Source organism: Panthera pardus, unplaced genomic scaffold, assembly GCF_024362965.1.
Source record: "Panthera pardus isolate Hobbes unplaced genomic scaffold, ASM2436296v1 HiC_scaffold_6, whole genome shotgun sequence".
NCBI lineage: Eukaryota > Metazoa > Chordata > Mammalia > Carnivora > Felidae > Panthera > Panthera pardus.
In genome coordinates this window covers 48218151-48245905 of record NW_026526991.1, presented here as the reverse complement: position 1 = coordinate 48245905, position 27755 = coordinate 48218151, and the positions used below count along the sequence as shown (strand labels likewise).

At 36.6% G+C, this 27755-nt stretch overlaps 1 protein-coding gene across 3 annotated transcripts in view; it reads left to right on the top strand.

The window, feature by feature from the left end:
• The window catches only part of RAP1B (RAP1B, member of RAS oncogene family), a 45637-nt gene that overhangs the window by 6189 nt on the left and 11693 nt on the right, over positions 1 to 27755 (top strand). The window contains exon 1 of one of the 3 annotated variants that reach the window (XM_053896001.1): positions 22487 to 24331. The exons of the other annotated variants lie outside the window; for them this stretch is intronic. The gene's annotated coding sequence lies outside the window, so the exon portion shown is untranslated. Of the gene's footprint in view, positions 1 to 22486; positions 24332 to 27755 lie in introns of those variants that run through there. 3 annotated transcript variants of the gene reach the window in all.

Genomic DNA, 27755 nt, shown 5'->3' with positions numbered 1-27755 from the left:
CTTGGGGTTGCGTGAACATTTTCAGGAGTCTGCACATTCAAAACTGATTTTACAATAATACTGAGATGTTCTTTACCTTTTTTACTGCGTTGACATGTGTACCAATGGTACGAAAGCAGTGGTGGGTAAAATTTAGGGCACCTTAGAACCGGTCAAGTCAGAGCACCACACTGTATTCGTAGTCATTGTATTCTTCACTGCCATGCACAAAAAAACAAAAACCAGAAACAAAAAACTTCACTCACCTAAATGCACTTGAAGAAGTAAAAAAACAAAAAAAAATTGTTTTTTTGTTTTTTAATCAAATCTTGGCTCTTGTACATATTATTTCAATATACTATGACAGAATGAAAAGATTGCTTGAAACACTATTTTTGCTGGCATATTGAAGATATAACAGTTGTCTATAGGAAAAGCATTTGCGTAATTTGAGTTGCAAGCTGAACCAGCCACTTTTTTCATGAATACCATTTTTACTTTAAAGAATCCCTGAAAAACTACAGTTATTCAGACTTGGGTACTGGGGAGACATTTTCTCCATAATAAACAAAATGAGCCTGTTGCTTTAAGGAAAGGATCAACAGTATTTATGGTCAATGATAAAGTTCCAGTTTTCAAGTGAAAATTAGAATTTTGGAAAATTTATATCAGCCACTGTGCTCTTGACAGCTTCCCAATATTTAGAAAAATTTTTCTGATGATATTAGTGATGTTAAAGAAGATAGTTTTTTAAAAAGAATATATAATGTGTCAACATTTGAAGATCCACATAACTCTGTACAAGCGTTTTCTAAGTGACCAATGCATGATGTTACAAAATCATGCGTGGGTAAGAAATCCTTCCATTAAACCAATGGATTTTAATATTTCGGCAGATCTAAAGTTTTTTGGTAAGGTTTCCGTTCCAGTATATTGCAACCAGTTGTCAAGTTTTGGTGTAGTATCAAAAGAGAATATCGACATTTAAGGCTGCTAAATGTTTCCATCTGTGTGGTTATTACTCACCTTTTTGTACACTCATTTTTCCATGCTTTGTTCTCAGTGTTTACCATCTTTGATTTATGTTGGAGGGGAATGTAAGAATAGGAACCATAGATAAATGTGAAGCAATGTTTTCATGTGCTTCATCTTGAAATCTCTTATTAATATGTAGTCATTTTAGGTTAACTTTTTTAATAGGCTTCTTGAGCATTCCATTCAACTTTTGATCATAGTAACAGATTAGCTGATTATTATTTTTTAAGCCTACTTCTTGGTTTTAATATTTGTTTTGTACACCTGGTAATTCATCTCTACATAGATTGTACGTGTGCCCAAATTCTGACATAACCTTAAGGTAGTTTTTTTAATAGTTGACTTTCATGATTTTAGAATATTTAGTAGCTTTCCTGTAGTAAAGCTATCAATTTTCTTCTCATTTCAAGTTTAATAATGTCTCTTTGACCTGAGAATGCTGTGTTGTCTACCTTTAGTGGATACATTTTAAAATGTATGTATTTTTTAAATTTTAGCATGCACAAGGTGGGGAAGGTAAGAGGGGGAGAGTCTTTATCAGGCTCCCCACTTAGCATAGACCCAAATGCAGATCCCACGGCCTTGGGATCATGACCTGAGCCAAAATCAGGATTCCGATGCTCAACCGACTGAACCACCCAAGAGCCCCTTTAGTAGATACCTTTAAAACAAATGTAAGTTCTTCTGAAAGTTCTTCTTTCATGCTTGTTTAGGAACAGTTGTAGCAATCCTTGTTAAGGATTTTTATAAACTTCATGTCATAGAACAGCTCCAAATCTTTTATTTTTTTTATTTACTGTAAAGTTTATTTATGTTTGAGAGAGAGGGAGAGAGTCCCAAGCAGCTCTGCACTGTCAGCACAGAGCATGATGTGGGGCTTGAACTCACAAATGGGGAGATTATGACCTGAGCAAAAACTAAGAGTCAGACACGCTTAACCGACTGAGTCACCCAGGCACCCCAGTTCCAAATTTTAAAGGAGTTTTAGGCTAATCTGCATTCAGTTCAAGTAATAAGTTTCAGATTATGAAAGGTGGGTAAGTTGTAGCTTATACTGTACTTAATTTCTTAGAAATTTAGTGCCAGTTATTTCCCTAGAGATAATAAAATGGATGTGTTCTGTGAAGAGTAGTGAGTCTGAGTTCCACTGTTTGAAAGAACAGCGTTGACAGAAGAGGAAGAGGCAGAGGCGTGGATGGGTGTAGAGGAGTAAGTGTAAAAATGCTAACTTTGGGGTAGCTTTGAGGAGTAAGCATTATAGAACTCCTGCCTACAAAAGCTAATTCCACAGTGAGGGGGAGGGAATTTAATAGGAAGCTTTAGTTCTCTTTATATTAAACAATTACCTGGTCAGCTGTTCTGAACTAAGGAACATACTGAGATTATATTTTAGGTTCAGGACACCCAAATTAATCACAGTTAATAGCACTGGCTATTGCTTATGCAGTTTTAGTTGCTAGCTGAAAAAAAAATTTGTATGAAATTTCCTCTATTTTAGATTTTCTTATACATTTTTTTCTTTCAAAAGTCCTGTCACCTTCATCATCTTCAACAAAGAGAAGACAGGATGTGCAAGCTTTTAAGAACAGAAGAGCATTCATAACATTTTTCTGTTGACATGAAAGTGATGATGGTGATAATAGGCAGTGAAGAGGTAGAAGGGCAGGAAATAGTGTAGAAAAGAGTAAGGAAGATGATTAAGACGTTCTCTAATGATCAAGACTACTGTTAACTGCATTCACTTTAGAGCTCTGATTGAACAGGAATGATAAACACTTTGAAAAGCATTTGTGATGTTTTAGTGATTAATCCATCTTGTCTACCAAAGAAAGGGTCCTAGGTAGAAGATAAATTAATATTAACTATCTGAGAGTGTGGGGTTTAAAGTAAAAGTTCCGTCACTAAGCAGTGTGAGCTGAGAGTACTTTTATTCCTCAACAGACAGACCCTTTATGTACTTTCCTCTGAACCTTCAGGTGCTCAAATTGACACTTACTTTTCGCATAAGCTTTAGCTGATGACTTGAAGCTTGAGGGGTAAATTTGAGGAATGATGTGCTAGTTTTCAGTAGTTGCTAGACCTTTGATTCCAGCCTGTTAAGTAGCGTGGCTTAGTGATTATAATTTTGACCTAAGCGTCTCAGGCTTCTCTCTGACACTGGCTGTAAAACCTTGAACAAGTTAACTTCTCTCTTAGGACTTATCTTTCCATGAAGCAAGTTTGATTAAATGGCTGTTTAGGTCTTTTTGAGCGCTAAAATCCTGTGTTTCTGTGGTATTAACTCTTGTTTAAGCCAGTCCTCTCTTGTTTGACTCCTACAGGAGCTTCCTAACTTGTTTCAGTTCTTGTCTTCATCTAGCTCAGTCTACACCTAGAATTAAAAAAAAAAAAAAAAAAAAAAAATGTAAATCAGATCATGTAGTATCCTCCAGTCCCAATTCCCCCCCCCCCCCGCCCCCAGTGTCTTAAAATAGAAACCAGATCCAGTTCTTGCTTATTTCACAACTTTATCTCTTCTCCATTGTTAACAAAGCTCTATCCGTACTGAACTTCTTTCTGATCTTGACCCAACAAGCCCTTTACCATCTTTTGAGATTTGGGGTTTACAGCTACTCTCTAGTGTGATCTTTCTCCCGCTCTCTGTAGTTCTGACTCAGTGTCAACATTATATCTTAACTCAGCTGTACATTTACAGGGAAGTTTCTCTTGATCACCTTATATAAAGGAGTATCCCGTTTATTGTCGTCATAGCTCTTATCATAATCAGTAATTAACATTTATCCACTTATTCTCTCTTGCCCTCTAAACTGTTTCAGGAGGCCAGGAATACCATGTCACTTTGCCACCACAATCTCAAATGGTTAGCCCAGTAACTGGCACATAGTGCTCAACAATTTTTTGTTTTAATGAGAAAAATACATAAAGTATTCCGTAGTTTATCAGTTCCCATCATAGACCATTTACACTAATTTTTTTAAGTGTTATATCTGTTTCCAACTATAATTCTTCATTATTTAGGGCATCTGTCTCTTGAGGACTCATTCATCTGACTGAATGTTATTGAGAGCTAATTGTTCTCAGTTACTATATGTTAGAATTAAATCACATAATTATGCACAAAAGGTTTTAGCAAAGACATGAAAAGTTAATCTGAAATTTAAATAGCAGTTCAAAATAATAATAATTGATACCCAAATGAGTGATAGAGATAAATGGTTATAGAGTCGGAGGAATAGTGAAAAATCTTAGGCTCTACTAGTCCAAAAAGACCTAAAAAATGAGGTGGGTATGATCTATACATGATATCAAGAGAGAACGTAAGGTTTAGACCATCAGTGAATCAGGGTAGGCAACAATACAGAAATTAGAAAATGCAAAGTTTTTCAAAGAAGTGTTTTGCTATCATAGATGTTTATGAAATGAATTATAGGCCCAGAATCCCTCACTTAGAATTCTTGGTCCCAGGTGTTTTGGAATTCAGAATTTTGTGGAAAGATTTGTTTTGAATATTAGTAAGAGTATTCAAACTCTTAATATTTCTAAAGTGAAACATGAATAGTCACACTGAATAGGATGAATAAAAACTTTAAATAGCCTCATGGTAGTACTTAGGTGAGGTTTTGCTCTGTAAAAAAATTATATCTTCTATGAAAAATGGATCTAAAATTGTTAGAAAGACTTTACTCTTTATTACTTTGTGTCTTTGGGGAGGACATCAGGGTCTGAAAACATTAGCTTAGAAACAGTCTCTGCCAAGCAATTCTTTTCGACACAGATTCAGGCTGGAATGCCCTGTTTAGGGTGATGAGTCTCTTAAGGAATGGGAAAACCACCTAATTCCTTAGAATCCAGTTAAATGTTTGGAAATAGTGAAGATTCATTTGTGTATATTGGTGCCTGGAACATAATAAGTGGTTTTTTAAAAAATGTTTAATGATTGACAGCTCATATATTAGCCACAATTTCTTAGTAGATTTTTAAAGTCTTTTAAGATATAATGTAGTTTGTCTCCCAGTTCATAAGGTTTCTAAAAATTACATGATACATTTAATTGTGAAGTAAGAGTACAATACGAGGTTGGAATAGGAATACTATATAGGGCTGACTTGATCTCTAAAAATCCTTGATCCGGAGCAGGGTGGGTGGTGCCTGGGTGGATCAGTCGGTTAAGCATCCAGCCCTTGATTTCAACTCAGGTCATGATCTCACAGTTCTTGGGATTGAGTCATGAGTTGGGCTCTGCACTGGCAGTGTGGAGCTTGCTTGGGATTCTCTCTCTCCTCTCCCCCGCCTTGCCCATGCATGCATGCTCTCTTACACACATGCTCTTTCTCTCAAAATACATAAATATATAAAAAATAGAAATCCTTGATGGAATCACTTGTTTTTGACAAGGAAGGAAGGAAATATCTGAAGATGCTTCTTTGGAACTCAGAATTGATTACAGAAAGTCCCTGCATACTTTTTGTGGTTTCCCCATGTGCACTCCTTATTCTAACAACCTAATTAACACCCAAACTTTGGTTCTCATTGCTTTTCTCCATTCATTTGGTATATACGAATGTCCAAGAATGCAAACATGTATATGCTATTTTTTGGATACTGACTTCTATTTCTTAGAATTGCCAAGACAGGCAAGTTCTGAAGCTACTTTAAAAAAAAAAAAAAAAAAGTACTTACTGACCTACTAATTATGCAAGTAAGTGAGTAATGTATGAGAAAGCCAAATACAAGCATTATTTGTGGCTTCCAAAGTGTGGCATGCATTTTATTTTTCTAAATGGACTTTATTTTACTCAATAACTGAGAAGCATCTTTGAACAAACTGGCCATGGCAAAGTGTAAAAGGAAGAACTTAAATTAGTTAAAAATAACTTCATAAAACAATTAGTTGCATAAACCAGTGTTGGCATTAAGCAGCTAGCATAAACTGCTGCTTACTTAGATTGAGATACTAAAATTACAAGAGAAAACTATGGGAAGTACCTCTGCTTCCACTGTTTTTTTTTGTCAGTTGGTTAATTTTTCTCCTCTGAACTTTTGGCAGGTTTACTAGGGAATTTTCCATTAGGAATGTCCTGGGCTTGAAATTTCATTTAGAATGTAACTTAGTCATGCAAATTATGAACCCACAGTCTAAATCATGGCATTCCTCTTATGGTTTCAAATGCATTTGAGGGCAGTCACATTAAGCTTTGTCATTTAATCCTAGTTAGGAGGTTAACAGTACAATGAAATAAAATATTTTTTGCAGTCATTTATTCCTTCTTTCATGGAAGACACTAATTCTGTTTCTGAATTCAGCCTTATGTTGAAACAGATTGTAAAATTACGTTTTAAAAAAAATGTTCCCCCATCCTTATAGATGGTGGTGTTTTGTAAAATTTGAGTGTTTATATTAAAAGAAATAGTCGTGGTGTTCTTCCATTTATGAAGACAGGTTTGGTTTGTTCTGGAATCTACCCTTAACTTAAATTCTAATTTACCTGCTAGTACTAAAGCACCTCACTTCTGATTTCTTTTACCTCTACCCTAACAGCTCATAAACTGTACTTAGTGTAGCATTTGCTTGAAATATATGAAAGCAGATATTGTATCTAACAAATAGGGATGTCTCTGTGGTTGTAGTTATCTGATTCTGCAACCTGTTCAGAAGACTTTATTAAGCATCTTTGGTGTTAGTATTAAATTCTGAAATGACAAATCAGCAAACTTGGAGAAGATGTGACTTCACCTAGGAACAGAAAAATACATCATTAGCTTTCTTACCTCCAATAATGGTAATCTCTTTGCAGTGGTTGTTTTCTCTTTTTCTGTGACTTGTGAAAGTTAAGACATTGAGAGCAAGTTATTTAAATTACTGAAGAATCTGATTTCTGGAGACCTGAGGAACAGAGAGACCCTCTTTTTCTTTACTAAATTGGCGGACAGTTATTTGAAGGCAAAAAGATGAGTAAGACAGTCTGTGGTGAACTGACCTTTCTTTGCTAGGAATGTAGGTCTTAGGGACTTTAGGAAGAACAAGGAGGTTTTATCAGAGTCTTTCAGAAGTGCTTTTAAAGACTTATGCGCACTCACACACAAACACTTAAAATCCCTACTATGATGAGAGGTCATCAATATGATAACCACTGCTGTAATACCTTAGCTCTTGTAGGCTTCTGGGTCTTCAGATTTAAATTTGATCTGATCTTGAGACCCTCCTTGTCACCATTCCCCGCAGTGGTTTTGTTACCTCTTCCCATATCCCATGCATGGCTCCTTACTTCCTGTCGTTCTGGGGTGTGGCCTATATGGGCCAGAGTACATCTAACAGAAATGTAATATCTGCCTTAAAATGTCTTTTATAGATACACAGATGTGTGTGTTCACATTTACCTTTAGAGAGACCAGTGTCTGAAAAGACACAGATCTAAATTTTTTTTTTTTAACGTTTATTTATTTTTGAGACAGAGAGAGACAGAGCACGAACAGGGGAGGGTCAGAGAGAGAGGGAGACACAGAATCTGAAACAGGCTCCAGGCTCCGAGCAGTCAGCACAGAGCCTGACGCGGGGCTCGAACTCACATACCACGAGATCGTGACCTGAGCCGAAGTCGGACGCTTAACCGACTGAGCCACCCAGGCGCCCCGAAAAGACACAGATCTAAATAAGTCCTGTTTAACAACTTGCTTTGTAGAAAATAAAAATGCTGGAGACTAGTTTTCCCAGCCTCCTTTATAGCTAGGGTGCAAGTACTTGTGGTAGGTCCAGCAAACAAAGGAATTTTATTTTCTTTTTTAATATTTATTTTTGACAGAGCGTGCGCGCACACACGCAGGGGTAGGGCAGAGAGAGAGAGAGGAAGACGCAGGATCCAGGCTGTGAGCTGTCCACACAGAGCCTGATGTGGGGCTCGAACTCACAAGCCGTGAGTGAGATCATGACCTGAGCCAAAGTTGGATGCTTAACTGAGCCACTTAGCGCCCCAACAAAGGAATTTTCTAAAATAATCTAAAGGGAAACTTTGCAGAGCTCCAGTGGCATGAATCCTTTAATGTTAAACTGTTTGCTCTATTAACTACTTCCAGAATCAAAGGGGGCAGATTTAATTTAGCTTCAAATGTAAAAATGTACTTTACCCAACATGCCCTTTTCAGTTTTATCTTTAAAGCTTGATTGAGTTTTGGGGTATGTTGGGGGCTTATTTTCTTGCCATAGGTTCCCCTGGTAACACTGTTTAATCATCCTTAGGAATGGTTCTAAACAACTGAATCTGTTGACCAAGTGAATAATGAATGAATATTGAATGAATGAATGATGAATGAATGAATGTTGTAAAAATGAGCATCAGCAACTATGCCAGAATCCAAAGTCATTGTTTTTGGTAGACAGTCTTCAGCATTCAGGCAAACCATTCTCAGTGATTCCTTTCACGTTTTTTGGGGGGAGAGAGTGTGCATATTATTTTGTGGCTAATTAATACATCTTTGTAAACTATCAAACAGCAGTGCTAGTTATTTAAAATAAAGTTTTCTGCAACAGAAGTTTTCAGTGTTTTTAGAGTTACAACCCTATTTCTCCTCCTAAACCACAGTAGTCATTGATAATTAAGAACTGTAATCTTTCCCTTTGAGACCGGAGTTGGTCTCAGAATCCTTCTCAACACTGCACTCCAGGATATTTTGAGTTGTTGTTTGAGCTAAAACCCGTTGGCCACCAGTGAATTAGTGGACAAGATCTATCCTTACTTCGAGGTTCTAGCTTATAGAGCAGGTATCGGCAAACTTTTTCTGTAAAGTGCCAAATCATAAATTTTTAGCCTTTGTGAACCATACAGTCTCTGTCACAACCATTCAACTCTACCATTGTAGTATGAGCAACCGTAGACAATATGCAATTGCGTGGCAGTGTTCCAACAAAACTTTAATTATAAAAAAACAGACAGTAAATGGGATTTGACCTGAGGTCTGGAGTTTGCCAGACCCTAGGGCAAGAAACTGGTTTTGATTCATTCAACAAATAATTGCATTCTGTATTCCAACTGTTAAGTGCTGGTTATGCAGCAATTAACTTCACACTTAGATCCCTGGCCATGAGATATTTAAGTCATAACTGAGTATTATGTACTTGGATGGATCCAAAGCAGCTTTTTGAGGAAAAGTATGGCCTGCCCTAGGAATCTGCCTCATTTGTCAATATAAGTGAGATCTTAACGCAAATACCCTAAGTGGTGCCATGTTGTGTGGTAGCGGTATTAACTAAAAGTAATCTCAGTATGCTTTGGATGTCACATGCTATGGCATCAAAGTTAACATCCTGTTGTAAAAAATAGCCTTGATGTGTATATCTGGTATCTGCACTGTGTGCACATAGTAGGTACATAGTATTCCTACAGTCTTGTAGAATGAAGCTGAAATTACTGATTGTCTTAACTTTTTGTCAGTCTCTTGCAGTTTCTTTCCTCCACGCAGTACATTATTTCTGATCTCTTAATTTTAGTTTTCATCAACTCATTATAGGTTTTTGTTGCAAACCGGTGCATTTTAAAAGTAGACCATATTTAAATCATCTTAATAAAATGCTTAATATTTCTAGATGTATTGTCCAGCCTTCTGTTAGAACTATTTTTATTCATTTAAAAAGTACCTCTAGTTTTTTCAATATTGGTATGTTTCTCTTCAAAATGTCTAGGACTGTTGCTTATAAAAATGAGACAAGGTTTCTAGGGCTACCTGGGTGGCTCAGTCGGTTAATCATCCCACTTTGGCTTAGGGTATGATCTCATGGCCCTGCATCAGGCTCCATGTTGACAGCTCAGAGCCTAGAGCCTGCTTCATATTCTGTGTCTCCCTATGTTTCTGCCTCTCTCTCTCAAAATAAATAAACATTAAAATTTTTTTTTCTTTAAAATGAGACAAGGTTCGGGGGCGCCTGGGTGGCGCAGTCGGTTAAGCGTCCGACTTCAGCCAGGTCACGATCTTGCGGTCTGTGAGTTCGAGCCCCGCGTCAGGCTCTGGGCTGATGGCTCGGAGCCTGGAGCCTGTTTCCGATTCTGTGTCTCCCTCTCTCTCTGCCCCTCCCCCGTTCATGCTCTGTCTCTCTCTGTCCCAAAAATAAATAAAAAACGTTGGAAAAAAAAAAATTTAAAAAAAATAAAAAAAAAAAAAAAATGAGACAAGGTTCTTGACCAACTCAGAGATCTATATATGTTAACTGTATGTAGACCTTCTTGCTGTTTTTATTTTCCCATTATACCCTGAGATCCATTCAGACTGTGCTTCCTATGGAGTCTACTCATATTCCTACATTTTGTTGCCTTCTGTGCCTTTGCTTTCACTTTTCTTTTCTCTAGTATGTTCTTTCCTATTGAAGTGCTGTGCCGTTTGGTCATTTGCCTCCTTCTTCATAAATCTCTCCCTGACCTGTCTTCAGATTTTCACAATATTTTTTGTTTCTTTTGATATTTTTCATATTTTTATGTCATTTTTCCTACAAAATTGTAAGCTTCCTGAGACCAAGTATGTTTTGTTCATCTTTGTAACCTTCATTGTGACTTTCACTTAAGGCATGTTCAAATACTAATTAGATGAAAGGTACTCCTAATTAAGCAAGGGACAGTGTTTCTTTATGAGAAACGTCCCTAGACTTGTATCCAAATGAGAAAACTCATGTCAAGATATACAGTAAATTGTAAATGCTATACGAATATTGTCTGTTACCATATAAACACTCAACTTGGCTCTTATGCATAGTGTCACACACAATTTGGTTTTTAATTTCCATATTTTATTTCAGAGAAGAGTATGATTCTGTTGCAGAAAAAGATAAGCTATGTCGTACCCCAAGTTTGTGCAAGGTGTTTTCTAAGCCTTTGCAGTTTCTTTTGTTTTCTTTCTTTCTTTTTTTTTTTTTTTTTTAAGAGAGAGTGCACACATGTGCAAGCAGGGGAGAGGAGTGGGAGGGAAAAAAGAGAGAGAGAGAGAATCCTAAGCAGGCACCATGCTCAAGGTGGAGCCTGACCCCACAACCCTGGGATCATAACCTGATCCGAAATCATGAGTCAGACACTCCACTGACTGAGCCACCCAGAAGCTTCTCGTATCTTTAAGATTGTGAAGCATAACAGAAAGCAAATTCATATGAAGATGTATTCCTACTAAGATGAACAACTACCTTGATTTGCTCAGAACTAAGGATTTCCTGGGACACAAGACTTACAGTGCTAAAACCAGGACTTTTGGTAACCCTGATTCCACTTTATGCTGTAGCCATCTCCTTTGCATATCACTGTTGGCACAGTTTCTAAGAAGTGTAGTAAATGCCTGGTAACTAGGTGATTGGCTTGGCGGGAGGAGGTGTTGGGGGGCACTTCAGCTTTTATTTTTTAAGTTTCTGAGTATTGTACATTTTTAAATGTTCAAATGAAGATACAAAAGTGCACTTGCTTAATTGATCTATTTAGGAATATATTTGTGTATGACATATCATTGGTGACTTTATGAGAACGTGGTGCTGCTCAACTTTTTAATTTAAAATTGCATAATCTGTCAGATGATTAATGCTTTATTTCAGTGCACTGTATTAAATAAAGCAAAGTCTGAGGTGACCTGAAATTTTTCTCTTAGTTCCCTTTACAGTGGTTTGAGTTTTGCTCATAGATTTGCACTGCAGAGACTGTTTCTAAAGAAATGTCTAGGACAGTCTGTGCCTAGTCATTCCTTTGCTGGAATTGGCTTTTGTATGTCCTCATGTATATAAGTCAGAGAAGTCCATGGCTGAAATCTCTCTAATAGCAGGTATATAACTTAAAATTACCAAAAATCTTTGCAAGTTTTATCAGCAGTTAAGCCATAGTAGCTTAACTATTCTGGGACATGCACCGTGCCTTGGTGGTATTATTGGGAAAGAGCCATTCAAAATATTGATACTTTATACCAAAAGGACATTAATGACCTGGTTTCTCCCCCTTTTCCTCCCTTCCTTCCCCCCCCCCCATTTTGTAATGATTAAATTTTTTAACTGTACCTCTTGGGGCTATATGTAAAATAATAATAGCATCTTTAATTTGACTAATCTGTTGGCTAAAATAGGCTCTTCTGGAATAGTTTGCTTGGTTGTTACACTCTTTTTTTCTTGTTTTAAGAATGTGAATAGAATCCTCTGATGTTGTTTTAGCTTTTTATGGTTCTTTTTGCCAGTCTGTGAGACTTGCCAGCTTGTATCTTGGACCACATTGTTGTAGAAAAATTACTTGTGCCTTTAGAGCAAACGTATCCCAACATTATATTCCTATATAGAAATGTAAAGATCAGATTTGAGCGATGAAAAAACTTGAGAAGACAAGAAAATGGAAAATTTTAGGTTGAAGTTGAGAAAGAATGGTGTTCTTTTCACAAAAGAAGGAAGGAATCTGTACTTTGCTTATAGTAGTTTTGGCTGATTTTTAATAGATAAATTTTCCTTTAGACTAGATGTTAATAAAAGAATGTGAAGTAAACACTGGCAGTGGTGTCACCATAGCAGTACTTACTTGTTTAATCCTAAAGAAATGAGAAAATAGGATGCAAGATATTTACTGCCTTGGTCACAAAAGGCTTCAGATAAGGAGGAAAAGAAGCAAGTGTAAAGACACTATTTGACACTTTGTGGGCAAATGATTTTTATATGTTATGGTTTATTGTACAACACAAGTTTGTTACTGAATATTTTGCCCCAAGATACTCATTAAGCCTAGGAAGGCTTTTGGTTTTGTACAGTATTAATTTTTTCTATTCATAAATTGATAAAAGCCTTCATCAAATCAAAGATCATTTGATGAAGACTTAACTAAAACTATAAACCTTAAAATTGAGATTTGTAGTCATCTAAATGAATTATATATTTCAATTAATAAGCCAGGAATATTGAGTGGAACGTTATACATGGTACATTTACAGTCTTGCTAAACAAATCAATGTTCTCTTCTATGCCTGAAGCCTTTTGAATACATTGAGCATCTTCTTCCTAATCTCTTTAGTAATAAATCCTACTACCATGTCTATACCATTGTCAGTTTTTACCCCGCCATCTTTTAAGACCTATTGTAAAAGATAAGATACTTACTGAACCAAGTCTGTTCTTAGGCTCCCAATCTGGTTTAATGGCCTCACTATCCATGTCTGATCATGCTGTATCCCATCCCATTTTCCTCACCCATCTAGTCAGTCACCATGTCCTTCTCTCACTGTCCTAACTTAGGTCACCATCTCTCACCTGTGGTAGCTTCTTACCCAATTCCCAAAATTCAGAAAACTAATACTCGGTTTCTGAAATACAGATATGGTCATATCATTTCCCAACTTGCAAACTCTTTGTCTCAGTTTCTTGTCGAATACAGGTCAAACTCTCAAGCTAAGAGGGTCCCCTTCCTTGTCCATCCACTCCCCCCTCCCTCCACACCATACATTCATAATCCCTTTTCCCAGAATGTCCTCATTTCCTAGTGAACTCCCCTACTTCTTTAAAATATCCACTGGTCTGGTTTAAATATCCATATAGTTTTCTTGAGCCTTGTTCGACATGTCTGTATAGGCAGAGAATTCTCTTCTGTGTACACATAGCCCTTTGTTCTGTAGACCCTGCTTGATTGTGAGGTAACAGTGCAAACACTACATTGTATTTTATTTTATTTATTTATTTTTTATTTATTTTAGAGCACAAGAGCAGAGGCAGAGGGGGAGAGAGAGAATCTTAAGCATGTTAGATGCTTAGTACAGAGCCCAACACAGGGCTTAATCCCACAACCCTGGGATCATGACCTGAGTTGAAATCAAGAGTCGGATGTTCAACTGACTGAGCCACCTAGGTGCCCCACGAACACTACATTTTAATGTCTTAAACCAACAGTTATTCTGGGGTATAAAGTCCACTAAAATATAGTTGTCATATTTTTTTCCCTCAAATTTCTAGCTTGTCCTACCTCTTTGTCTTCACAGTTAAAAATAAACTAACATCTGTAATCTGGTCATTGAAATTCAAGTGTACAACATATTAATGTTTTCTCTTCATGTTTGCCTCTTGGATCCACCACCCCTCCCTGCCGCACTTTTTCATTGTAGGAAATAATGAGGGCTCTTATAAAGGAATGAAGTGGAGAGAATGGAATTGATTTCAGAGATGCCAAGGTAGAATGGATCAGATTTGGTAGTGGGATGGATAAGAGAGAGTGACAACTCCCCTAGATATACAAGTTCCTATAGTATAGTATGATTTTGAGGTACTGTAGGTGCTTCAAATTTTGAGCACTGTAAATAGGTAGATGGGATTTTAAAAATAGCAAGTAATACTGCTTACTATCTGTTAACATTTGCGTATTTCATTTGAATATTTAAAACTTTATGAAGCAAATACTGTTATTCTCATTTTCAGATGAGGAAATGAGGCACATAACCTCTCATTTAAATGAGAGGTTAAATAACATGACCAAGGTCATTTAGCTAATAGTTAGAACTGGCATTTTAGGAAATCAGATGTAAAATCTGTGCTCTTAATTCTTATATTTTCCTGTTTTTTCCCTAATTAAGATATAGTTAAATAAGGCGTGTGTGTATTAGATTCTAAATTATATATAACAAATAGTAAAGTTAATATCCATAATTCTATCCATATTTACCTAAATTATGTTTGGGAGACACAGAAGATCTTTTAGTCACTATGTATAACCCATAGAATTTACTAATAGATCTGATGAGAAAAAGAAGAAAAAAAAACCCTGACAGGTAGATTCTTTTTAATTTTTCTTTTTTTAACGTTTATTTATTTTTGAGACAGAGAGAGAGCATGAACGGGGTGGGGCAGAGAGAGAGGGAGACACAGAAGGGGAAGCAGGCTTCAGGCTCTGAGCCATCAGCCCAGAGACCGACGCAGGGCTCGAACTCACGGACCGCGAGATCGTGACCTGAGCTGAAGTCGGACGCTCATGGCCGACTAAGCCATCCAGGCGCCCCAAGGTAGATTCTTAAGTCATGTCCAAAGAACTCTTGGGAGCAGAGGAGAGTTCTACAAATCCAACCTGTTGGGATGGATCTGATAGAAACTAACAAACAGGTCATCTTGAGCCCATATTATTTCTTCTTCTTTTCAAAACATGTTGGAATCTCCATTTTTTTTTGTCACCTAACTACCTTGCTCTCTTGATTTGGCTGAGAAATGATCAAGTACTAAACTGAAAGGTAACTATAGTAATAACTCCAGTAATAAAACTAGAAACCATGACCTTATATTGCATGTCATAGTATATGTAGGAATAAGCTTTATTTACTGGCAATATTAATCCATGAAAAGGGCAAGAGAAAAATTTTTTCCTTACTTGAGGTATTATAAATGTAGTCAGAACAGTGAAATTGTTGGGTAGCCTACAAATTCTGCACTTAACTAGATTTAAAACTGATTCACAGAGAAGACCTTTCTCAGCAGAATATAAGATTAGAAACATTTCCCATTTTCCCCTCAAGAGAGATGCAGACAACTCAGAAAGTAAATATGATAAGTAATAGTCATTTTAATGGATTTTTGTTTATTTTGTGGTTCATTGTTAGTTTTTGTTTTTTTTTTTTAATTTTTTTTTTCAACGTTTTTTATTTATTTTTTTGGGACAGAGCATGAACGGGGGAGGGGCAGAGAGAGAGGGAGACACAGAATCGGAAACAGGCTCCAGGCTCCAAGCCATCAGCCCAGAGCCCGACGCGGGGCTCGAACTCACGGACCGCGAGATCGTGACCTGGCTGAAATCGGACGCTTAACCGACTGCGCCACCCAGGCGCCCCTGTTAGTTTTATTTTTAAAAGAGAGTATGAGAGGTAGTGTTTGGACCTCCAAAAATAATTTTTAAATCTCAGAAGTTTTGATTTCTGTCATTGTGTCCAATGGATTAATACTAGGTTCTCCTAACATTTTAATTAGTTAAATTTATTTAGGAGTGCAAAGAGAACACAGCAGTCCTCTTCAACTGCTAAAATACTTCTTTTGGAGTTGGAGGCGGAAAGGAGAAATCAAATATCGTCTCTTCCAGAAAGTGTTCAGTGAGAGAAGTAATGCCACTTGACTTCAGGAACCAGTAGTTAAGTTTTTTACTTAGTCCTTTATTTATAATTTAAGATCACAGAATTTCAAGATGGATGGTTGGGGGTGGGTGTTGTAGCAAAATAACTTGAGGATAGAATTGCTTGAGTTAACCATTGTTTTTGGAAAATTTTTAATTTGACTATAGCTATTTGGAGACCCTATGACATTTTAATGGAAAGGAATTATGCTTTTTATTTTTATTTTTTTATTTTTAGAGAGAGCACAAGCCAGGGAGAGAGGGAGAGAGAAAATCCCAAACTTCACGCTCAGCACAGAGCCCGATTCAGGGCTCTATCCCATGACCCTGAGATCATGACCTGAGCCAAAATCAAGAGTCAACACACTGAGCCACCCCGGCACCCCAAGGAATTAATGCTTTTTAAATATCACTTACCACTTTTCAAGGATTTGATTCTTACCATAACCTGCTTTTTACATTTATTAATGGGATTGATTTAAAGAATAAATCAGATTGAGGTTGAGAGCAGGTGTCTCTGGAACCTAAAAGTTGCTTTTAATACTTTTCCTGCTCCAGAGCATTTTCTTTTCTACTTGAATTACATTTCTACATGGCAAGTGTAAGAACTGATTTTTCTCAAGATTTGTGTAATTCATTCTCAGTTGGGATTCTTGACGTCTGTCAAGAATGTGAACTTAAATGGCAACTTATGTACAAAAGGTAACTTGTTTGTGGTCTCTTAAGGATCTAAATAGTTCTTTTTAAAAAAAAAAAAAGGACCTGGGGCACCTGGGTGGGTCAGTTGGTTGAGCGTCCAACTTCAGCTCAGGTCACGATCCTACAGTTCGTGAGTTCGAGCCCCTTGTCGGGCTCTGTGCTGACAGCTTGGAGCCTAGAGCCTGCTTCAGATTCTGTGTCTTCCTCTCTCTCTCTGCTCCTCCCCTGCTCACACGCTGTCTCTCTCTCAAAAATAAATAAAGATTTAAAAAAAAAAAGGATCTAAATAGTTCTTTCCTTTGTTGGAAATGAATTATTAGTCTTTAGTCATTCCTTGATTTAACAAATATTTCTAGACCAAATTGGGGACAAAATTGTCCCTCTTCATCTCGTTGATGATAGTAATGATTAACACTTAAGACTTTCATAGACCATATACGTTTAATCTGTCCATTAAGTTTGTAAAATTGATATTATTGTCTGTATTTTATAGATTAAGACAAGCCTAGAATAAGTAACTACCCTCTGGTAAGTTGCATAGGTAGTCAGTTCTAGGGCTCCCTTCTTTCCACATTCCATGTTTACCACCCTGAGTGAGAGAGAACCTCATGTCCATGCCCTAATCATAAATTAGTTGAAAAGGAGATCTTAATTGCACAAAGCATGTTGGACTAGCATGCCAGAACGAAGAAGAAAATACGGAAAGCCTTTGCATCTTGCCTTGGTTGAGTACCTGGTGGTACTAATGGATTTTCCCAGCTGAGAGCAGCCTGTGAATGTGTACATTGTCCTGTATTGTTTTTAGCCCCTTTATTTTATAATAATTAAGAAGAGGGAGGGGTGCCTGGGTGGCTCAGTCAGTTAAGCGTCCAACTTCGACTCAAGTCATGATCTCACGTTTGTGAGTTCGAGCCCAGTGTCGATCTCTGTGCTGACAACTCAGAGCCTGGAGCCTGCTTTGGATTCTGTGTCTTGGCGCGCTCTCTGCCCCTCCCTGACTCGCGCTGTCTCTCTCTCAAAATGAAGTAAACATTAAAAAAATACTTTTTAAAAAAGGGAATATAACATTTAAGATACTTTTAAAAGCTCTGTCTATATATAATTCTTCAAAGCCCTGGTATATGTAACAATACATTTTGGAATTGAAAGGGACCTTAGAGATCATTTAGTACAGAAGTAGAAAACTAGTACCAGAACCCAGATCTCCATACCTTAAGTAGATTTTGTTGGTTTTCACAATATTCACAACTTTCAGAATTTGAATGACTTCATCTGTATAAGCATTCATTCTGCTCACACCATTTCCTAATATTAACACCTTCCTGCTTCAAGCATTTACATGCCTACCTGCCTGATGTAAGGCATCTCTGTGTTCCGTTCTTCCTCCTTCCCTCTACCCTCATTTTACAAACAAGGATACTGTAAATTGAGAATAAAGTAGTTTATCTCAAGTTATATAACTTTTTAAATAGAGCCAAACTTCTTAAACCTTAAGATAATGTTCCTTTCTATAATTGTCCTCTTAAAAGACAGTACAAGATAGTATATAATCAAGTGCTAGAGTATTTGGTGTAGTTTGTCAGAAAGGGGAACTGATTGTGGACTGAGATAGTTCAAGAATACTTCAGAAAGTTTTCCTTGACACTACCCTCCTCAGAATTGCATTCTGAGTATATGCTGGTCAGGAACATTCTATCCTGATCTGTGTATTATTCTTGCTACATAATGGTGGGGGGCAGTGGGCAGGAGAGGGCATCATGAATATCTTTGTGTATAAAGCAGAGAAAGGAAATCACTGAGGGGCATTTTGTACATATTGAATAATGGTACCTCATAATACCAACTACATTTAGATTGCTACAGAAATCCCATTTTCACCCATTAGCAGAGGAAGGGACATTGTAGCCATGACCTCTCCAGTGGATCCCAGACAGATCTCTGTGACTTTCCCAAATCCAAGTGTAACTCCAGCCACAAATAAATTGGCATATTACCCCACCAGAGTTGTTGATTTAAAAGTAATAAACAGGAGGTGCCTGGGTGGCTCAGTCTGATAAGTGCCCAACTCTTGATTTTGGCTCAAGCCGTAATCTCACAGTTTGTGGGTTCAAGCCCCACAAGACTCCATGATGACGATGCGGAGCCTGCTTGGGATTCTGTCTCCCTCTCTCTCCGCCCCTCCCCTGCTTGCTCTCTCTCTCTCTCTCTCTCTCTCTCTCTCTCTCAAAACAATCACTAAAAAAAAAAAAATTTTTTTTAATAAAAGTAAATAAACAATAAAGCCAAATGGTAGAAACTTATGTTGAAAACACAACTTAATCTATTCAAAGGGCTCATTGGGTACAATCTTTTAAATTAGTGAATAGTGTTTTGCAAGAAATGCAGCAAAGTCTAAGATATATCAGTCTGTTTCCTTGATCAGGAGTTGGTTGTAAGTCACACAAATTTTAGGAAATCTGTATAAGTAATTACAATTAGAAATCTTTACATGTAAATGACATACAATACCCAAAAATTACCCCTTCCTACTAAATTTTTATGCAAATTTTAACCTCAAGTATTTTTTATTCAATTTATTTATTAAACCAATTTAATTTTCTTAATTTTTTTTAATTTTATTTTTTATTTTTTAAAATTTACATCCAAATTAGCATATAGTGCAACAATGATTTCAGGAGTAGATTCCTTAGTGTTTAATTTTCTTCATTTGTAATCTTAGATGATTAGAGAAGTAATGTGAATCATGCTTCATATTTATAATTGTGTAAGTGCCTGCTTGTTGTAGAAATTACATTTTTTTGCTGAAGAAGTATAAGTGAGAAGTGTCACTATTAACAGCACTGAATTCATTTTGCATATATACAGCATTCTTACCGGTTTAACCACCTGAATAAATTGAGGATCTGAGAGTCCCTTATTAATTTATGACTTAACATAATAGGTGAGTTAACAGATTAAAGCTTGGTTCAGATGCAGATTAACATAAGCATATTATTTTTTTAATTAGCAATTCATAACTTCGCTTTCAACTTCCACACTTCATTTAATTTTTACAAATAAATGCCATTATTTACAAGGAATGCCACAAAATCATATGTAAATCAGCCAGATCCCATTACCTGTATTAGAAACTCAAACTAGAATGTTTCACATTTGACCAGTAGCACCATAATTTTTGGCATAGAGTTTGACCAAGACCTACTTCCCCATTGCTGATACATCTTCATTTATCATTTTCTTGTGGTGTTGCCTTTAACTGCTTGAAGGTTTTAAAATTTCTTCCAATGTAGATTTTTTAGATCATTATGAAATAGTTTTAATTGCACTTCCCATTTCTTCAGATGACAGTCCATGGCAATAACACCTGACAACTAGAATTTTTAATAATTTCTAATATCAAGTACCCTAATTTTACTTTGTATCTTTTTGTTTCAATCTGTATTTTCTGCTGAAGTACAAGAAGATACAACAAACCAGCCAGCTTTTCAGAATACAAACCTTTGCTCCTGGCATGCCCGTTAAAATACTTAGAACTTAACTCCTTTGCCACCCTACTTATCTTTTCTTTCTAAGTAGACTTTTTTGGCATGCTAATTAGCATAAGGATAAATATCTCTTTGACAATAGAGAGGAAAATGTTTAAAATTTCAATATTTACATTTTTAGAGTAAATATTGTCAGTATTTATGTTGATAGTTCTGTAAAGCACTTAAAACGGTATGTTTAATTTTGTAATTATCAATAATACCTCTTAGCCCTTTTTCAGAACAAGCACAGTAGTTACTAAGGTTTAAAAATAGCATTAAAAGAATTTTAATTGGTTCTTTTAAGCTTGCCTGTTTGTTTTCTTTAAACATGCACTGTCACCATCAGTATATTATTTATCAGAAAGATACTTTTCTCTGGTAGTAGCAGTATTATAATTATTATTCATTGTGAATTGAATGACTCAACTTGGTATTTTTGAGTTTCTAATGACCACTTTTTAAAAATGCCAGTGATTATAAGGGGTGCCTGGGTGGCTCAGTTGGTTGGGTGACTGACTTTGGCTCAGGTCATGATCTCATGGTTCATAAGTTCAAGCCCCGTGTCGGGCTCTGTGCTGACAGTTTGGAACCTGGAGCCTGCTTCGGATTCTGTGTTTCCCCCTCTCTCTGCCCCTCCCATGTTCATGCTCTGTCACACTCTGTCTCTCAGTAATAAACGTTTAAAAAAAATTATAAAAATGCCAATGATTATCAACATTCTTAAATGATAGTAACATGGGGTAATTAAAAGACAACTCCACAACTCCTCTTTTGCCTTCAATTTTTAATTTTCATTTGCATATTTTATAAATATATTGTTTATTAGTAATTTTAAAAACTCAGGAAAAAACAAAAGTAGAAGAAAATGATCCCACCACATTATCACATACACGTATCTATTTTACAAGTTCAAAAGGAATTAAAATTCATTTTACATTACCATCTCAAGATATTTCTGCTTCTAAAGTATACTGAGATTCTCCCTAGGTAGTCAAAATAACAGTCTGCAAAACTTGAGGTACATACAGTAATCTTCATTCACTTGTGTAATTAATGTTAAAGAGCAAAGATAACAACACTATTACAGAAATTTTTGTATAGTACTTTTTTTTTTTTTTTTTTTTTTTTAGTTTAGGTATGTATTGGGGGGGGGGGGGGGCGGGGAGCACGGGCCTTGGGAGAGAATCCCAAGTAGACAGTGTGCTGTTAGTGAAGATCCCGACGCACAAACTCACAAACTGAGTTGGGCTCAAACTCACAAACCCTGAGATAATGACCTGATCTGAAATCAAGAGTCAGATGTTTAACCAACTGAACCACTCAGGGGTCCCCTAAAATGTGTTTTTTTTTTTTAAGTGCTTCTTAGATTTAGTAGAATATAGTAGGAAGCCTTAGAGTCTGTAGCTAAAGAATTACAATATAGTTCAGTTGATCTTAAAATATTCCCAACTGTTCCACTATTCCACTACTGGTTGTAGTAACACGAGGACTGAAATAAGGACAAAAACCCATATATGGATGGAAAACAGTTTTAGCCTGTACATTGTGTCTCTTTACCTACCTAGAAGAAACTTTCTCAAACAAAAGCTGGACTGCTATTCCCTCAACATGTTTTATTGAGTGAGTAGGTAAAAAGGTAGACCATGGATTCTCAACTGAGGTAACTTGAGCAACAGCTCAGAGGATTGCTGCTGTTGTTTTTATTTTTTTAAGTAAGCTTCATGCCCAGTGCATAGCTCAACGTGGGGCTTGAACTCCAGACCCTGGGATGAGGACTTGAGCTGAGATCAAGAGTCAGATGCTAACAGACTGAGCCACCCAGGGACCCCTCCTCTATTATTATTTAAAAAGCTATCTTCTGTTGATTGTTACTATGTGCATGGGATCCATGACTCTTACAGAAAAGTACTACTACAGGGGCCCCTGGGTGGCTCAGTTGGTTGAGCTTCTGACTTCGGCCCAGGTCATGATCTCACGGTCTGAGTTTGAGCCCTGCGTCGGGCTCTGTGCTGACAGCTCAGAGCCTGGAGCCTGCTTCAGATTCTGTGTCTCCCTCTCTCTCTGACCCTCCCCCGTTCATGCTCTGTCTCTCTCTGCCTCAAAAATAAACATTAAAATATATATATATATATATATTTTTTTTTTTTTTTTTTTTTTTTTTTTTTTTTAAGAAAAGTACTACTACATTTCATTCCTTAATTTCTTAAGCACGTACTATGTGCCCCAGGCACTGTTTCAGGTTCTGGGGATATAGCAATGAATAAAACAGACAAAATTTTTTTCTGGAATTTACATTCTTGTATCTGCCTCATAACTTTATCGTGTAGGTATTACTGCTTCCACTTTCACCGTAAAGAAAGTGAAGCTCTGAAAGTTTTCATGACTTGCCCAAGGTTGTACAAAACTAGGATTTGAAACTTAGGTGCTATGAACCACTATGCTATGCTGTCAAAATTGTCCCTTTTTGGGATTCTGTAAAAGAGAGCAGTTATTCTCGATGTCTCAAACGGTAGTTATCACAAATCCCTTAGAAATTCAGATGTAACTCTCCCCATCAGAACTGTGCATGAAATTAGAAATTCAGATTTCTCAAGTGCTTATTCTTGGGCTTCAAGTTAACAGCACTTGAACAGGAACGTTCTGCCCACAACTCAAATACACAGGTGCCAGCACCTTCTTTCCTCCTCCCCACCAAAAGCCAATGACAGACTTTACTTGCTGAGCAGAGTTGTCTTTTCTGCTAAAACTAGATGCAACCCCACAGTCATTTTCAAAACAGAAGCAGTGGCCTTTCTCAGTCACTAGCATTCACAATGAAATCCATTATTTCAATCTTAGAATCTCTAAACAATTTTTCAAAGCTGGTGTAGTGGAAAGTACCAATTTGAAATGTAGATATTAGTTCAAATTTTGGCTATCATACAGTTAGGTTTTTTGTTTTAAGGAAAAAAATATCCCTAGCATTGGTATTTATCGGGATTTAAATAAAAATATTTTAGTTGAAGGCACCTGGTGGCTCAGTCGGTTGGATGTCCAACTCTTGATTTCAGCTCAGGTCATGATCCTAGGGTCTTGAAATCCAGCCACAAGTCAGCCCCGCCTACTTGGGATTCTCTCTCCCTCTCTGCCCTTTCCCCACTCATGCTCTCTCTCTCTTTCAAGATAAATTTTTTTTAAATATTTTAGTTTGGTATATATAAGGAGATATTAGTAAAAATTAATGAAAGATAATGACTTTGCTTGGTTGCATTTCCTTATAAGTGTTCCTTGTTACAAACCTTTTTGGCAAGTTAGATGTGTTTTGTCACTATGATTTTAGGTTTGAAAGTCTGTTGACAACATCAGATTTCTCTACTTCAAAATTTGAAATGTTTTAAACTTCCTGTGACCATAGGGCTCTATAATAAAAATTCTTTTTGGTTGAATTTCTAAAATTAAAACAAATAGATAAGCATTATTTATACTACCCACAAGCTGAAAATAATCCACATGTTCATCACCTGATGAATGTGTAAAGAAAATGTCATGTATCCCTACAATGAATATAATTTTTGATCATAAGGAATAAAAGAAACAAAATACTGATGGAAGTAATAATGTGGATGAACCTGATTCTAATTCTAACAATAGGTAATACGGATAAATAAAGCAATTGGGGAATTAGGTCCCAACCTTCTCATTAAGAAATGCAATTCCCATAAATGTTTACTTTTTATAGTCAATATTTTTAATGGTAATTGTTATGTTAATTCAGTCAGCTGTGTCAGTGTTTCGTTTTGGGTTTTAGTAACTATAAAGTTGTGCATCATCACTACAACTAGTGTTAGAACACTTCCATCACCCCCCAAAATTCCCTTGTGATTCTATGTAGTCAGTCCATTGCTACCTTTTGTGGAAAAACGGCAGGAATTGTGGGGTGCTCATGTTTTACTTGGAGCAGCATTATGGGACAGATTTTGAATCATTGTATTTCACTTCTTAGCAAACATGAAACATTGGTCCTTCCTATGGCTCTCCTCCTTGCATTATGTAAGTGTCTTCATCCATAAACTCCCATTTCTCATAAAACAAAGACCTTTTTGGTTTGGTTTTTCTAGCTTTTTTACTTTGTAAGGGCCTTTGAAAAATCTCAGCCATTGTAGATTTCTAAATTACTAATTTCTTGTTTTAAGTTTCCTATTCAGGTCTAAGCCCAGTTAACAGAAAGAGCAGACATGCCTTTCTTTATCTCAGCTATTGGGTCTAAAACAATATATTTTACACTTTCCTGACATTAATTTTTATTTTGTTTCATATCAAGTCATTTTTATTTTGTTTACAGTTTTAAATCTTGACCCGTCTACCTCTAAAAAAGACTTCTGAAATAGTGTGTTTCCTAAATAGGTTCTTGTTCTGTCAAGGCCAGTTTTTAAAATATGCTGGGTTCTTTGAATCTGGTCTTTCCTATTCTGCTTTTAACATTTTTCTTTATAAAGAGAAAATTAAGTAATTTTCTCTTACTTAAAATTACTCAAAATTAGTGATTAAGTTGAAATCCAGAAACAAATTTCTGTCTTCTAAATCCTGAGATTTAAGAAAATCCTTAACCATAACTTCAACTAAATCTATACTCATGTTTAAATTCAGTTTCTGTATAGTTCTTTTACTCCAGCAATTAAAGAGGTGAGTATAATTGTTCCTTTGGTGACAAACCCTCAAGAAAAGTATTTCAGAGGTAAGGGGAAGGAGCAAAAGGAATAGGATTGTGTGGGTAGTGTGAGTAAAGAGAACGATTCAAGAAGAGTAGGCTCTCTTAGTCATTTTATTTTGAGGCCCCAGAATACCAATTAAAGAAGTTGATTATTGAATGTTATTTTGTCTAATAATTTTTTCTGTAGTTACAGTTTCTCTTAATGTATTAATTTTGATATTTTAAAAGTTGGCCATAAGTCCAATTAAGTCATTCTTGTCAGTCACAATTTTTGTCATTTGCCCATATACGTACAAGAGTCAAGATTAAGGGTGCCTGGGTGGCTCAGTCGGTTGAGCAACCGACTTCAGCTCAGGTCATGATCTCTCGGTTTATGAGTTCAAGCCCTGTGTCAGGCTCTGTGATGACAGCTCAGAGCCTGGAGCCTGCTTCAGATTCTGTGTCTCCTTCTCTCTCTGCCCCTCCCCCACTCATGCTGTGTCTCTCTCTCTCTGTCTCCGAAATAAATAAACATAAAAAAAAAATTAAAAGAATCAAGATTATATTGAGTTTATAAAAAACACAGAAGTTCTTCCTAGGGAAAGTCGTGGCTTTGACAACTAAGAAAGCAGTCCCTAGAGTTAAGAAAAAGGGTATCCCGTTAATTAACTGAGAAGAGGCACATTGGGAACTTTCTGGATGATGGAAGTGTTGTAAATTGTAATGAGGGCTGTGTCTGTGGTTGTGAGGGTATTAGCATATGTCAAAATTCATTTCACTGTTTAAGATCTGTTTGTTTCACTGGATAGAAATTATTCCTAAGTAAAAGTGATTTAAGAGTGCTTTAGGGGTGCCTGGGTGGCTTAGTGGGTTGAACATCAGACTTTTGGTTTCGGTTCAGGTCATGATCTCACGGTTCAGTGAGATCGAGCCCCTGTGTAGCACAGAGCCTGCTTGGGATACTCTTTCCCTCTCAGCCCTTCCCCCACTCACTCTCTTTCTCTAAATAAATATTTGGAAAAAAAATTTTTTAACAAGTGTGTCTTTACAGATTCTCAGGTTCCCTGACCAAGCAGAGGTTAGGGAGGAGCTGCATAATCAACAGCCCCACAGTTATTGACCTTATAATATACTGTCACAAAATTTTGCAAGTGACCCAGGGTGACATTTGACCAATCATTCGCCTCTGCCTAAGGGGCCACTGGTTTTACTCATCTTCAACGTTTAGTGCCTGGGGCCAGCTTGAATTGGACTGGAGGCTTGCGGGGCCTATGCCTCCATTCATTCCAAATGGAGCATTCCTTTATTCAGTGATTGGAAACAAGACAGTCCAGGACAAAACAAAACACATGACACAAAATTTTACGCACATAGGTGAACAAAAAGCAAGTAGCTAAAGAATTAAACTAATGGCAAAAATATTTACCAAATAGTACACCTCCAAGCCATATCCAAAAGGCTTAATTGCATTCTACAAAGACCTGCTTGGTACAAATGCTAGGATAACAAAATAAATTTGGCAGTGTGAGCTCAAGGAGCCAGTTGGAGTTCCCATCATTGTTGAGACTGATCCATCTGATGGCAAATTCATAGAACAAACAAATTGGTCGGACACAAGCATCCCATTCAGTACATTTGTTTGTCTAAGGGCATCATGTGGAATGGTGCTAAATGAGGGTCTGAGGTCAAATATCAAAGAGTGGAAGGCACCATTCAATATCTGAAACAAAAAGCACAAAGCCGCAGTTATTGGTTACTTAAGGGAAAGATATCCTGGTCAGACACCTCCCCTCAGCAGACCAGACTTCTAATCTTACAGGGTTTGAAGGAATCTCAAGAGTTCAAACATTGACAAACTTTCAAAGGCAGGAGTGAATTAATGTCAACTGTAGAAACACTGTCACTCAAGGCAGTTGCTTGGCATTTTGGTGTATGTTCATCGAAGTGAGTTGTTTTTTTAAGTAATAGATAAACCATGATGAAGTTATCAGAAATTGGCACAGCCCAGCTACATGAAGGATAAAAGAATGCAGAGAGATGAGTCTAGTTTTCTTGATGTTAAAATATTTGGTTTACTGTTACTGAAGTATTTGGGATGTTTAGGAAATTCTTATCCCCAAAATTACCATATTTTCTCTAGTTGGATTCAGAAGCACAAATTTGGAAACCTCTTTCATAGAACCTTAGGTTTTTAAAACAGTATTTCTCAAATTGGTCATTATAGATCCTGTGTGGTTGAGTAATGTCAGCATGGGACTGGTAATAGAATTGTCACCTGAGTAATCCTGTTTTTAAATGATTTTTTACATTAAAAAATAAATTTGCAAGAGTAATTTGTCCTAAGTTTGTATGGATACTACTGTGTGAAATATTCTTAAAGCTAAAAGTAGATCCAACTTTTATTTTATATCCCCTTTTCTAAAATTATAATCTGGTAAGAATCATCCAGGTCACAAAAGTCAAGGAGACAATGTTCAAGAACTGGGGTAAAAGTCCATGGAAATGATGGATTCAATCAGTGTAGAAATAAACATAGGAACTAGTTAAGTGGAGAAGTTAGCTAATTTAGTTGGTTGGTTTGGGCGATTTTCCTCCCATTCAGGAGAAGAGAAAATATGCTAGATAGTCTACATATTTAAAGTCAGAAATGGAGAAAGTTTTGAAAGGAAGCCATGGCAATAGATACGGTGTCCTAAGGAGAAATAAAAGAGTGGCATAAAAAGGTAAAACAAATGATATCTTTTCTAAGACTGTAGAAAGTCTTAGAAAAAGAAAGAATATATA